The following is a 15,225-nucleotide window of genomic DNA, read 5'->3' on the forward strand; positions in this document are numbered from 1 at the left end:
CTGACCTGCTGCAACAGAACTGGCAGGGGTATCTTTTGTGAAAATCTCCTCCGTGCACGCGTACTTCTCCACACGGATAAGTATATCTGAAAAGTCCTCGAGATAAGTTTTTATTAATGACTTTTTAAGATCGTTCTTTAGTTGGTCGTCTATCATTGCAGCCATCACGGTCGACTGGTCTAGGTCACAAATTTCTAAGATCATCGTATTAAACGATTGACAAAAGCACGGATTGACTCACCCTCCCTTTGCTTGATAGTGTGGAGGTAGTCAGACTGCTTCTGTTGTCACCAACTACTGACAAAGTGATTGACGAAGGCCCAATACAGCTCTTCGAAAGAGTGAATGGAGGCTAGCTTCAAGCTTGAATACTACTGTTGAGTGGCTCCCTTGAGAGTAGTGGGGAAGGCTTAACAAAAGATAGCATATGTCGCTCCCTGAAGGAGCATCATCATCTTGAAAATCTCCAAATGATCGATGGGGTCGACGGTCCTATCGTAGGTCTGAAATTGGGGCACCTTGAAGTGCCGAGGGAGTGGCTTCTGCATTATCCCCAGTGCGAAGGGCAGCTCACTATTGAATACTTCGTAGGGCTGCACTAAGAAATTATTATTGAGAGCATTATTGATCTTTTTGTCGAGCACCTAGACCCATTTTCTATGGCCAGATCCCAGATAGTACAGGCCTTGGAGTGCTGAGGAGAACATTGACCAGGGGTTGAATCATACCGCAATCATGGACTACGAGATCGTCATCTTGTTGATTCCCTGATCCTAAGGTGGCTTTGGTGGGTTTGCCTCATCTCTGGAATCTGAGGAAGCACTTACAGTTGTTCTGGTTATGGTAGTGGTTGGGAAGCTAAATTTGGTAGGGATGCCACCGCGGGAGGTGAAGGTGGCACCATCGAGAGTACTGGTTGCACCATTAAAGGGGATATAGGAGCAACCTAAGTAGGCTGTGGCACCGTCGGTGGAGGTGCAAGAATAGTCTGGATCATTTGAACAGCGGCCGTCAAATTTTGGACCTGCTGGAAGAGCAGGTTGAACTAGTCCACCATGATCAGTGCTGGCTAGATTGACGGATGAGTCTCCATCATCGATGGTTGTGCCTAGCTGTGAGCCTAACTCTCCGCCTGACGAGAGGCGTCGGTATTTAACAGATGAGATAAAACTCACTTTGGTGGCATAATGTAAAGATTATACCCTTTCTCTATCTGTTGCTGCTCATTTTTATTGAGATCAGAAGATGGACGACTAGGCTTTGCACGGTGGTACTAGAGTGACTTGTAAAACAAGTTCAAACCGGAAGCTCTCACTCCAACAAAGACCCTCCGATGCTCAAATCAGATTTTAGAGAACAAATAGAGCAGCAATGGATTCTCTGAGAGAGACTACTTATCTAGATCCTCGGGGCTTTAGTTATTTATAAAGGATGTGGTTACATAACCATGGAAATGTGTAGCTCTGAAATTATCGGATTGTTGAACGTGCTGTTAATGGATGAGATATTCTAGTCTTTATCTATTCCTGTGAACTTATCTATTCTCGTGAGATTAGGAAGAGTTAGTTATGTTCGAGCTTATCCAAAGGATGGATAACTACTGCACGCATTTAGAAATCGATTGGTCAAGACAACAGAGGGAGCTCACGTGCCATATAAACCACACAACTGACTGGATAAAAATAGATCTACTCCATATATCTCAGCTCGATGTTTGAATTGATAACTGTGAAGATAGCTTAATGATCTGAGACATCAATGATAGCATGACAGATCTAAAATATCCATTGTACCATCATGATACCTATTTAGGGATAAGAGATTCTACGTTACCATCAAAAAGCATCGAGGCTAGAAATGATAATCGGGTGGCAGATCCTAAAAATTTGAACCTGATAATTTAATGCAGATGGTCCTCCCTCTCTTTCTCCCTAAAAGAGTTCAACATTTTTCAAAAAAAACTAAGAATCCATCTATATATTGAAGTGAATTTTTCAGTGCAGGGGTAAAATGGTAATTTTAAAACTTTTTTAAAATTATAATTTTATAATAAAAATTATTAATTAATTTAATTAATTAATATGTATTAATCTTACACAAGGATCTAAATATGATATATATAGATACATTTAAATTTGAAATTTAAACTTCTACAGTAAACATTTTACTGTTATGTGTTCAGAACACATTACCTTCGTACAGGTAGTCGATCACCGCAGTCTGATCACCATCAGGATGGTTGATCATTGTAATACAGTCACACAGTATGTCTGATCTTCGTGGATCATCCACACGAAGCTTTCGGTCTGATCGGCCCCTCACGAATGCTAGTTCATTGCAGAATCCTTTCGACGGTTGATGCTGATCGAACTCCTTCGATCGGTGTCTATCGATTCCTCAAATACTTTGGATCATTAGCAGAGATAGTAGAGAGGTTGATTAAGCTCTTCCTAAAGTTTGATAGCTCACGACACTCGTAGCTCACCTTCTCACTTCCCGAACCCTAGGCAATAACCCTAGGGTACACACAGAAAACCCTACACCCAAAATCTTTTCTTTTCTCTTCTTTTCTTTTCTTTTCTCATGCACAAGGCTTTCCTCATGCCACCCTTCTCTCACAGATCAGATGTGCGCATGCCCCACCTTCCCATCCCTTTTAAAATGGTGCAAGACCGTATTTTTACCGCATGAGAGGATAAAGCTAGGTGGTTGCTCACTTAAATTCAAATTGAATTTGAATTCAAATGCCAACCAACCTATCCTTATCCACTCAAGGCATGAGAAGGGAGGGGCATGGGCTTCTCTGTGCGTGGAGAGTTTACACGAGAAACTTTTTCTCGTGTAGAGCAAGTGGCGCACAAGTGGATAAGGTGGCGCATGAGATTAGTTGCCCATTCAAATTCAAAGATTATTTGAATTTGAATGGCCAACCAACCATCTTTATCCACTCAAAATGGTGCACATAGGAGGGGCGTGGGAAGGCTTCTACGTGAGAGAAAATTCATGAGAACTTGTTTCTTGTGAATTCAAATAGGCACAGGTGAGGTGAGGTGGCGCAGGGAGATAAGTCAAGGTGGTTTCAAATCTAATTGAACCAACCTTATTAAAATAGGTTAGGCACAATTAGACTAAATTCAATCCAACATAATTAGGCTTAATTAGGCTCAATAAAATTCTAATCAAATCAAAAATTGACTAAGTCCAACCCCTGATCAAATCAGGAACCAAACCACCTCGGCGATTAGGTCAACTCTTAACCTAATCGGATCAAACCCAACTGAATTCAATTCAATTGGACTTGATCCAAAAATAATTACTCAATCAAATTGAGTTAATTAATGATTAAATTACTAATTAAACCTCTCATAAATACTAAGTCCAAATTCGATGGGCAATCGGGCATCAAAGTTCATCGATATGAAACCTTGATCAAAGAGTCCCAAACCAGTGGGACTCTTGACCTCGGTACCCAAAATGTGTGAAACTCATAATCAGAGAATCCTGATTCTCAACCACAGAGTCCAGACATGTAGGATTCAGAGTCCCCAACTATTAGGACTCTTGATCGAAGAGTCCCAGTCCAGTGAGACTCTTCACCAGCCATCAGATCAGATAGGAACCCCTAATGTGTGTGACCCCGCAAGTTCGAACCTAAGCCGGTAGCATAGGAACCAATTCCTATACTAATCGAAGTGACCATCTAGCAATGGTACCCGACATCCAATAGATTGAATAGTCACAATCGCAACATTCAGAACCTACGCGAATATGGCTACTGTATAATTCATCCCTTTTGACCCCTATGTATAGGATGACTCAGGGTTAAACTATCAACCTGATCAGATCATCCGAATCATGCTCAACTCAAACAGTCTTGTGACTCCTCACTAGGACTACCCTGGCCAAGGTTTTGCTAAATTGAAACATGACTGTACATAGCTCCTTAAACTGGAGTGGTCAATCCCATCTTGACACACGCACCGACAAGTCAAGTACTTGACTACACCCAGCAGCCTTTCATCACTGAATTAGAAATTCAGGTAGTCCAGTGCCTAAGTACAGTGAATTGCTTGCAAGTCACTGTGGCAGTCTCAGGTCAGAGGGACAGTTATACCCATATCCCATCGGAGCAAATCTTGACAGTAGAAAAAGCTCTGGAGTCGGTCATGTTCAGTGCAGATGTACCATTATATCTCACCTGTATGCCATACCAATGTCTCCACACTCCTTGGTTAAGAAGACAACCAACCCATATGGCACACAATGACCTATGCTTGATAAACGTTGTTGTCCTTAGTAACAACGTATCATTTGGTCGCGAACAGGTTTAAGGACTAAACGACAAATCCTCCTTTGTTGAGTATAAATAGTCCTAAGGACTTCACCACAATACAGGAGTTCATTAGAAGATGAAACAATTTGTGATGAAAAATATCAAAATAATTTTTATTAATTTATAATTCATATACTAACACAAGAAAGAGCACAACCGTCAACAGACTGACGATTGGCTTTGGAACACTATTCCCAACAATCTCCACTTGGCCTAAAGTCAATCGGTGTAGTATCTAATACCCATCTTCGACTTGAAGTCGTCGAACTCCTTCACCGTAATGGCTTTAGTGAATGGGTCGGCCAGATTCTCCTTTCCGTCGATCTTCTGAAGGTCGACGTCACCTCTATCCACAATTTTCTAGATGAGATGGTAGCGGCGCAGAATATGCTTCGTCCGTTGGTATGCCTTCGGTTCCTTCGCCTGAGCAATGGCTCCAGAGCTGTCATAATAGAGCAAAACTGGACCAACAAGGGAGGGTGCTACTTCGAGTTTGGTGATGAATTTTCTCAGCCACACCGCTTCTTTGGCAGCATCTGATGCAGCGACATACTCTACCTCGCAAACTGAATCAGCCACAGTATGCTGCTTGGAACTCTTCCAGCAGACAGTCCCACCATTAAGGGTAAAAAAAATCCTGACACACTCTTGCTGTCATCATGATCAGACTGAAAACTGAAGTCTGTAAACCCCATAAGTCTCAAATCGATTCACCATAAAAAAGCCACCAGTCCTTAGTATTTCTTAAATACTTCAAGATGGTTTTAACAACCTTTCAGTAATTCTCCCCTGGATCAGATTGATATCTACTCACTACCCCTAGTGAGTACGCCACATCTGATCGTGTACATATCATGGCGTACATGATAGATCCCACTGCCGAAGTATATGAAATTCTATCCGTATGCTCTCTCTCTTGAGGTGTTGTCGGACAATCCCTCTTCGAGAGAGAAATTTCATGGTCTATCGGTAGATAGTCTTTCTTGGAATTCTCCATGCTGAATCTCTTCAGCATAGTATCAATGTACGTGAACTGCGATAAGCCAAGCAATCTTTTAGATCTATCCCTATAGATCCTCATCCCTAGGATGTAGGAAGCTTCACCTAGATCCTTCATGGAGAACTATGACGACAGCTAAATTTTTATTTCTTGTAATGTAGGGACATCATTTCTGATTAAGAGAATGTCATCCACATACAATACAAGAAATACCACTACTGGACCATTAGCCTGAAGTGAAATTCAGTGCAGGGGTAAAACGATAATTTTAAAACTTTTTCAAAATTATAATTTTACAGTGCAAATTATTAATTAATCTAATTAATTAATATGTATTAACCCTACACAAAGATCTAAATATGATATATATAGCATGTATTTAAATTTAAAATTTAAACTTCTATAGTAAATATTTTACTGCTATATGTTCAGAACATATTACCTTCATGCAGGTAGTCGATCGTCGCAATCTGATCACTGTCGGAAGGTCTGATCATTGTAATGCAGCCACACAGTGTGTCTGACCTCTGTGGATCATCCACACGAAGCTCCCGATCTGATCGGCTCCTCACGAATGCTAGTTCATTGCAGAACCCTTTCGACGGCTGATGCTGATCGAACTCCTTCGATCTTAATCTGTCGATTCTTTGGATGCTCTAGATCGTCAGTAGATATACTTGAGGGGTTGATGAAGCTTTTCTGAGATCTAGTGGGCTCACGACACTCGTAGCTCACTTTCTTACTTCCCGAACCCTAGGCAGTAACCCTAGGGTATGTATAGAAGAAAAAACTTGTGCCTAGTCTCTCTGCTTTTTTTTTCTCTTCTTTTCTTTTCTTTTCTCACGTACAGAAACTTTCTCACGCCATACTTTTTCTCTAAGATCAGATGTGCACACGCCCTATCTTCTCTTCTTTTTAAAATGATGTAAGACGCATCTTTTCAGCTTTTCATCGCGTGAGAGGATAAAGATAAGTGGTTGCTTACTTGAATTCAAATCGAATTTGAATTCAAATGCCAACCAACCAATTTTATCCACTCTTGGCATAAGAAGGGAAGGGCGTGGGCTTCTTTCTGCGTGGAGAGTTTACATGAGAAACCTTTTCTCGTGTGGAGGAAGTGGCACACAAAAGAAAGGGATGGTGCAGGGATTTGTTAACCATTCAAATTCAAACATCCTTTGAATTTGAATGGCCAACCAATTTATCCTTATCATTATCCATTCAAAATGGTGCACAAAGAAGGGGGTGGGAAGCCTTCTGTGTGGGAGAGAATTCATGAGAACTCATTTCTCATAAATTCAAATAGGCGTGGGTGAAGTGAGGTGGCGCAGAGAGATAAGTCAAGGTGGTTTGAAATTTTAAAGCAATCTAATTGAACCAACCATATTAAAATAGGTTAGACACAATTAGACTAAATTAAACCCAACACAATTAGGCTTAATTAGGCTCAATAAAATCCTAGTCAAATCAAAATTGACTAAGCCCAACCCCTGATCAAATCAGGGACCAAACAACCTCGGCGATTAGGTCAACTCGTAACCTAATCGGGTCAAACCCAACTGAATCCAATTTAATTGGACTTGATCCAAAAATAATTACTCAATCAAATTAAGTTAATTAGTGACCAAATCACTAATTAAACCTCTCATAAATACTGAGTCCAAATTCGATGGGCAATCGGGCATCAAAATCCATCGATATGAAATCTTGATCGAAGAGTCCCAAACCAGTGGGACTCTTGATCCCGGTATCCAAAATATGTGGAACTCATGATCAGAGAATCTTGATTCTCAATCATAGAGTCTTCGAGCATTAGACTCTTGATCGAAGATTTTCAGTCCAGTGGGACTCTTCACCAGCCATCAGATCAGATAGGAACCTCTAATGTGTGTGACCCCGCAGGTTCGAACCTAAGCTGGTAGCACAGGAATCAATTTCTATACTAATCGAAGTGACCATCTAGCAATGGTACCCAACATCTGGATAGGTCGAATAGTCACAATCACAACATTCAGAATCTACATGAATATGGTTATTGTATAATTCATCCCTTTTGACCCCTGTGTTTAGGACGACTCAGGGTTAAACTATCAACCCTGATTAGATCATCCGAATCGTGCTCAACTCAATCAGTCCTGTGACTCCTCACAAGGACTACCCTGGCCAAAGTTTTGCTAAATTGAAACACGACTGTACACAGCTCCTGAACTGGAGTGGTCAATCCCATCTTGAAATACACACCGATAAGTCAAGTACTTGACTACACCCAGCAGCCTTCCGTCACTGAATTAAAAATTCAAGTAGTCCAGTACATAAGTACAGTGAGTTGTTTGCAAGTCACCGTGATGGTCTCAGGTCAGAGGGACAGTTATACCCATATCCCATCAGAGCAAATCTTGACAGTAGAAAAAGCTCCGGAGTCAGTCACATTCAGTGCAGATGTACCCTTACATCTCACCTGTATGCCATACCAGTGTCTCCACACTCTTTGGTTAAGAGGACAACCAACCCATATGGCACACAACGACCTATGCTTGATAAATATTGTTGTCCTTGGTAACAACGTATCATTTGATCATGAACAGGTTTAAGGACTAAACGACAAATCTTCCTTTGTCGAGTCTAAATAGTCCTAAGGACTTCACCATAATATAGGAGTTCATTAGAAGATAAAATAATTTATGATGAAAAAATATCAAAATAACTTTTATTTATTCATAATTCATGGACTAATACAAGAAAGAGCACAACTGTCAACAGGCTGACGATTGGTTTTGGGACACTATTCCCAACAATCTCCCACTTGGCCTAAAGCCAATCGGTGTAGTATCTAATACCCATCTTCGACTTGAAGTCATCGAACTCCTTCACTGCAATGGCTTTAGTGAATGGGTCAGCTAGGTTCTCTTTTCCATCGATATTCTGAAGGTCGACGTCACCTCGATCCACAATTTTCTGGATGAGATGGTAGCGGCACAGAATATGCTTCGTTCGCTGGTGTGCCTTCGGTTCTTCGCCTGAGCAATGGCTTCAGAGCTATCATAATAGAGCAGAACTGGACCAACAAGGGATGTGCTACTCTGAGCTCTGTGATGAATTTTCTCAGCCACACCACTTCTTTGGCAGCATCTGATGCAGCGACATACTCTGCCTTGCAAACTGAATCAGCCACAGTGTGCTGCTTGAAACTCTTCCAGCAGACAGCCCCACCATTAAGGGTAAAAATAAATTCTGACACACTCTTGCTGTCATCATGATCAGATTGAAATTGGAGTCTGTAAACCCCATAAGTCTCAAGTCCGATTCACCATAAACATGCCACTGGTCCTTAGTATTTCTTAAATACTTCATGATGGTTTTAACAACCTTTCAGTGATTCTCTCCTAGATCAGATTGGTATCTACTCACTACCCCTAGTGAGTATGCCACATCTGATCATGTACATGTCATGGCGTATATGATAGATCCCACTACCGAAGTATATGGAATTCTACCCATACGTTCTCTCTCTTGAGGTGTTGTCCGACAATCCCTCTTCGAGAGAGAAATTCCATGGCCTATCAGTAGATAGCCTTTCTTGAAATTCTCCATACTGAACCTCTTCAGCATAATATCAATGTATGTGGACTGAGATAAGTCAAGCAACCTTTTAGATCTATCCCTATAGATCCTCATCCCTAGGATGTAGGAAGCTTCCCCCAGATCCTTCATAGAGAACTGTGATGACAGCCAAAACTTTATTCCCTGTAATGCAGGGACATCATTCCCGATTAAGAGAATGTCATCCACATACAATACAAGAAATACCACTACTAGACCATTAGCCCACTTATAAATGCAAGGCTCTTCTCCATTCTTGACGAAGCCATACGTCTTGATCATCCTATCAAAATGTATGTTCCAACTCCGGGAAGCCTGCTTAAGTCCATAAATGGACCTCTGTAGCCAGCACACCTTAGACTCATCTGTGGATGTGAACCCTTCAGGTTGTATCATATACACCTCTTCATCCAGCTCTTCATTTAGGAAAGCTGTCTTCATATCCATCTGCCAGATTTCATAGTCCAGATGGACAGCTATCGCAAGTATAATCCGAATGGATTTGAGCATTGCCACAGGAGAAAATATCTCATCATAGTCTATACCATAATGCTGACGATATCCCTTGGCAACTAGATGAGCTTTATTGGTCTCCACCTTTCCGTCTGCGCCCCTCTTCCTCTTGAAGACCCACTTACACCCTATGGGTTTTACTCCTTCGGGTGGGTCAACCAATGTCCACACATCGTTGACCTTCATGGACTCCATTTCGGATTTCATGGTCTCTAGCCATTTCTCATAGTCAGGTCTCTGCATTGCATCCATGTAGGTGATCGGATCCTCATCATTTTTATCAAGTTCAATAGAATCACCGTTCCGGACCAAGAAACCATAGTATCTGTCCGGTTGATGCGATACTCTACTAGATCGCCTTAAGGGTGCAGGAACAATGGGCTCCGGATCTGATCTAACCAAATTCGATTCAGGTTCAGCAATTTGTGTCAATTTTTTCACCCGTCGAACTTCCTCAAGTTCGACCTTAGAGGCAATAGTCCCATCACCAAGGAGCTTCTTTTCCAAAAAGATTGCCTTAAGGCTGACAAACACCTTTTGCTCATCAGCTAGGTAGAAATAATAACCTTTGGTCTCTTTTGGATACCCTATGAAATAACATTTGCCAGATCTAGGTCCAAGCTTGTCCGTAATTAAACATTTAACATAAACTGGACACCCCCAAACCCTAAGGTGCGAGAGTACTGGCTTACGTCCTATCCATATCTCATATGGCATTTTGGTTACAAACTTACTCAGAACCCTATTTAGAAGGTAACAAACTGATTCGAGCGCATATCCCCGGAGGAAGATTGGCAGACCAGCAAACCCCATCATGGATCGAACCATGTCCAACAAGATCCGATTTCTCCTTTCAGACACACCATTATGCAGTGGTGTTCCAGGAGGTGTCCACTGAGAGAGAATCCCATTCTCCCCAAGATATGTCAGAAACTCATTGGAAAGGTATTCACCTCCTCGATCAGATCGAAGAGTTTTAATACACTTTCCAATTTATTTTTCTATCTCATTTCGAATAGTTTGAACATTTCAAATGACTCTAATTTATGCTTCATTAAGTAGACATACCCATACCTCGATAGGTCATCTGTGAAGGTTATAAAGTAAAAATATCCACCTCTTGCACTTGAGCTCATGGGTCCACATACATCAAAATGTATCAGACCCAAGAGTTCATTGGCTCGCTTACCTTTTCCAGTAAAAGGTGATTTGGTCATCTTCCCAAGAAGATAGGACTCACAGGTTAGAAGTGATTCACAATCACCAACTTCAAGAATTCCTTCTTGAGCCAACCTGTTTATCCTGTTCTTATTGATATGACCTAGCCTACAGTGCCAAAGGTAGACTTCTGACGTATTATCCATTCTAGGGTATTTACCAGAGGTTTGAACCACATTAACAGGCTGTGATAGTAAGTAAATTTCATTATTTAGTTGTCCAACAAACATTGTAACACCATTCAAAATGATATTGCAAACATTTTCTTTTATTAAAAATTCATAACTGTACATGGCCAAAAGGTCTATAGAAATAATATTTAATAAAAAACTTGGACAATAGTGATATTCACTCAGAATTACATTATGAGAGTTGATTACAAGGTTCATGATTCCTAAAGCTAGAACTGAAACTTTGCTTCCATCTCCAACGTTCAGGAACCTCTCGCCTTCATCAAATCTCCTATAGACCTGCAGACCCTGCATCAAATTACAGATATAATAAGAGCTTTCGGTATCCAATACCCAGACAGTAATATCACAAATAGAAAAGTTGTAAGGTGTTATCATATAATTACCTTGCTTCTTCTTCAGCCTGTTCGGGTCCAAGGAGGAAATGTATAGAGGATAGTTCCTCTTCCAATGCCCCTGCTTCTTGCAAAAGAAGCACTCCGCCTGGCTCTGATCAAGCTTGCACTTCTTAGTCTGACCCTGTGCAGACGTCCTAGCATGCGGCTGCACCTTCTTATTCTTCTTCTTCTTGTTCTTCTTTCCTTTCTTAAAGGGTCGACGACTAGAAGAAGACCCTCCCACAACATTCACCGACTCCTTATGGAGCTGGTGGTCCTTCTCAAAGTTCTGTAGCGACCCCAACAAGCCATGATAGTTCACTACAGGCTTTGTCATCCGAAAATGAGTAAGGAAGGAGAGGAAGGACTTGGGCAAAGAATTAAGGATCGCATCCTTACCGAGCTGCTCGTACAAGGGAAAGTCCAATTTACTTAGGTGCTCAATCATTTTGATCATGTACAGTACATAATCGGTGACTAAGGCCCCATCCCTCATTCGAGCATTGAAAATGGCTTAACTAGTTTTGTGCCTTTCAACATCGTCAGGCGTGCCAAAGGAGTCGTTCAACATTTGAAGCATCTCCTGCAGCTGGGCATTCTCGAACCTGTGGCTGAACTCATCATTCATTGCCGCCAGCATTATGCACCGTACGGTGGTGCAGTCGTTAAGCCATTTCTGGTAAGTATCTCGGACCATCCCTCTAGCGTTCGGGGCTAGCTCCTCAAGTGCCGAATCCGTTACAACATAAAGGATCCATTCATGCTCAAGGATGATTTTCAATTTTTAATACCAGCTATCGAAATTAGGTCCTATGAGCTTGTCATTATCTAATAATGATCGAGCGACAGGGTAGTGACCATAGCTACATAAAAGAAAATCGACCTTTATTAGTATATAAATTATTAATACTAAAGACTTGGACTTTAGTCTAAAGTTTCTCCCAGTATTTTTATGAATTGATAGCCTCAACCTCCAATTCGAAGAATTACTTTAATTCCTTAGTGGATACTAAAATCCACACAACTACACATGAGCCCAACTTTGGTTAGTCAACCCATGTGCAACTATGGGTAGGTTCATAACCAGTTATTTCTCTAAACAACTTCTAGTAATTAATTTTACCCCAGAACCTAATCAGTAGGCTTTGGCCTCCACTGAAAAGATCTAGTTTGGTCCAACCATTAACATGATTAGATTTGGTGAATCAGACCAATAAATGATCAGGCCCGATTTTGGCCGGCCAACCTGACCACCATCAGAAAGACTCTACCAAATTATCATATCATGAATGATAATTCCATTAGTCAATAAGCACCAGGTCTTTGGGCCTCCAATGATTATTAAACTAATAGACTCATTATCACTCACTTAATGGGAGGCTATGACTTAGTTATCACTATAACATAATCATTTTAGGGACCTAATAATTTTTGAGGATTTTTATTAAAAGATAGATGAGAAAAAATTAACCAGCCAATTTCAATCCTCCCACTGACTTCACTAAGTCAGATTAAAAAAGATTTAATTAAAGTCGGTGTTAGGAGCACCTAAATCAGTCACACTAATTTACCTAATGACATGGATGAGCCCTAATCACCAAGTGATCTAATCAAAACCTAACTCACCAGATTGGCCAGGTAAGTGAGATCAGTGGTGAGAATAAGCCATTAACTTGTCAGAGATCGAATCAATGCGAGTAGCTCCCACTTAAAAACCACTGGTCAGACTACCGAACTTACCTTAGACACCAATCGGTTCATTAGTTTTAATTTGATCAACTTAGTAAATAGGGTTCCACCGCGTAGCCATGAATTAAGTCCATCTTGGTCTAGTTAAAGACATGGACCCATTCAACTACAACTATTGGAGTTGAGTCTAGAGTATCCTTGATCTAATCTAATTCAACTTTTGATTAGATTTGACAATTACTCTAATTTAGTCCATTTCTTTAAGCTAACCTTAGGTCTAACCCAATTATGGACCTAATCCATCTAACCCATTGACCCATAAGTTTATGCAATTATCTTAGGTCTTAATTCACAATTCTAGACCAACTAAACAACACTTAATTCTTTTAATTAAGTATGAGGGTTGATGGATCAGGGTTTGGCATTTTGAAAATAATTTTTAAATTTGAAAGGTTTTATTTTCTATTCACCAAATGTGTTGACTCATTTCACAAACGGATCAGCACATTTCATAAACAGCAATCCTATTGCTAATTACATAATAGAAAATAACTCAATCAAAATAAATCATGAATATTCCTTTAGATCTAATCTAATACATTCATGATAAATTTACAATTGAACCTTTACAATTAAGTTTTTCGCTGCTTCATCTGCATGGGATATAATCACATCGGCACCCCTACCGCCTTAGGAGAACCCCATCGAATAGGAGGAGAGGGCCTTTAAATCCTACTTTTCTCCTATGACCGGACGACCATGGCAACCAACCCAATTAGACTACTTGCTACTTGGATCAAGTATATCTAAATATATCAATTTTAAAATTTTAAATTTCAAATTTTAAATTTCAAATTTTAAATTTTAAATTTTAAATTTCAAATTTTAAATTTTAAATTTTAAATTTCAAATTTTAAATTTCAAACAAATTTTAAATTTCAAATTTCAAATTTTTGAATTTCAAATTTTGAATTTTAAATTTTGAATTTCAAATTTTAAAATTTAAATTTCAAATTTAAACTTTTAGATTACTACTTAATCTACGTATGCAAATGTATATCATATTTTAGAACCTGCTCTGACACCATTTGAAGTGAAATTCAGTGCAGGGGTAAAATGATAATTTTAAAATATTTTCAAAATTATAATTTTATAATAGAAATTATTAATTAATCTAATTAATTAACATGTATTAACCCTACACAAGGATCTAAATATGATATATATAGCATGCATTTAAAATTAAAATTTAAACTTCTATAGTAAATACTTTACTGTTATGTGTTCAGAACACATTACCTTCGTGCGGGTAGTCGATCGTCGTAATCTGACCACCGTCGAAAAGATTTGATCATCGCAATGCAGTCACATAGTGTGTCTGACCTCTGTGGATCATCCATATGAAGCTTCTGATCTGATCGGCTCCTCACAAATGCTAGTTTGTTGCAGAACCCTTTCAACGACTGATGCTGATCGAACTCCTTCGATCTTAATCTATCGATTTCTCGAATGCTTTGGATAGTCAGTAGATATACTTGAGAGGTTGATGAAGATCTTCCTGAGATCTGGTGGGCTCACGACACTCGTAGCTCACTTTTTCACTTTTCGAATCCTAGGCAGTAAACCTAGGGTACGCACAGAAGAAAAAATTGCGCCTAGTCTCTCTGCTTTTCTTTTCTTTTCTTTTCTTTTCTCATGCACAAAACTTTCTCACTCCACACTTTTTCTCTAGGATCAGATGTGCGCACACCCTATCTTCTCTTCTTTTTAAAACGATGCAAGACCATGTCTTTTCAGTGTTTTCACCACGTGAGAGGATAAAAATAAGTGGTTGCTCACTTGAATTCAAATTGAATTTGAATTCAAATGCCAACCAACCAATTTTATCCACTCTTGGCATGAGAAGGGAAGGGCATGGGCTTCTTTGTACATGGAGAGTTTACACGAGAAACCTTTTCTCGTGTGGAGGAAGTGGCGCACAAAAGAAAGGGATGGCGCAGGGATTTGTTAACCATTCAAATTCAAACATCCTTTGAATTTGAATGGCCAACCAATTTATCCTTATCATTATCCATTCAAAATGGCACACAAAGAAGGAGCATGGGAAGGCTTCTGTGTGGGAGAAAATTCATAAGAACTCATTTCTCGTGAATTCAAATAGGCACAGGTGAAGTGAGGTGGCGTAGGGAGATAAGTCAAGGTGGTTTGAAATTTTAAAGCAATCTAATTGAACCAACCATATTAAAATAGGTTAGACACAATTAGACTAAATTAAACCCAACATAATTAAGCTTAATTAGGCTC

Source organism: Elaeis guineensis, chromosome 9 (genome assembly GCF_000442705.2).
Source record: "Elaeis guineensis isolate ETL-2024a chromosome 9, EG11, whole genome shotgun sequence".
In the NCBI taxonomy this organism is placed as follows: domain Eukaryota; kingdom Viridiplantae; phylum Streptophyta; class Magnoliopsida; order Arecales; family Arecaceae; genus Elaeis; species Elaeis guineensis.